Here is a 494-nt window from a genome sequence, read left to right on the forward strand (position 1 = left end):
GGACGGGGGGTTAACACTCCATTTTGACTGTAGTGACGGTCAGAAACTACGTGAATACATGTAGGAGTCTCAACAGACAAAGGCCCCAGAGTTATACGAGTCAACAGGACTAACAATTAGGGCAATGTGTCACAAAATACAGACAGACTGCCGAAACCCGGGATCGAACCAGGGACCTTTAGATCTTCAGTCTAACGCTCTCCCAACTGAGCTATTTCGGCATATATTGGCAAATATGGAGGCTACAACTTCGAAAACACAATAACGTTTCTACGCATCCAACCCAATTTAGGCATCAAAAAGTAGTCCTCTTCCACTGGAGTGCAAGGAAGAGACAGAGCCAGTGAAATGCCCTCCCAGACATCCCTAATAGGGGTTGGAGAAGATCTTATGAGTTCCAGGCCAACTATTTTTGATGCACAAGGCCTGTAGTAATAAGTGCATTTGAGAGAAATGCCCCAATGACTGCTGATTCTGCATCTATGAGTGCAGTA

At 45.3% G+C, this 494-nt stretch overlaps 1 non-coding gene across 1 annotated transcript; it reads right to left on the reverse strand.

The window, feature by feature from the left end:
• Window positions 1-148: 148 nt before the first annotated feature.
• Window positions 149-221, reverse strand: trnaf-gaa (transfer RNA phenylalanine (anticodon GAA)). The gene has a single exon. It is a non-coding gene; the product is annotated as a tRNA-Phe (tRNA).
• Window positions 222-494: the final 273 nt, after the last annotated feature.

Source organism: Seriola lalandi, unplaced genomic scaffold (genome assembly GCF_002814215.2).
Source record: "Seriola lalandi dorsalis isolate HSWRI2012SDOR001 ecotype SW California unplaced genomic scaffold, Sedor1 jcf7180002050878, whole genome shotgun sequence".
In the NCBI taxonomy this organism is placed as follows: domain Eukaryota; kingdom Metazoa; phylum Chordata; class Actinopteri; order Carangiformes; family Carangidae; genus Seriola; species Seriola lalandi.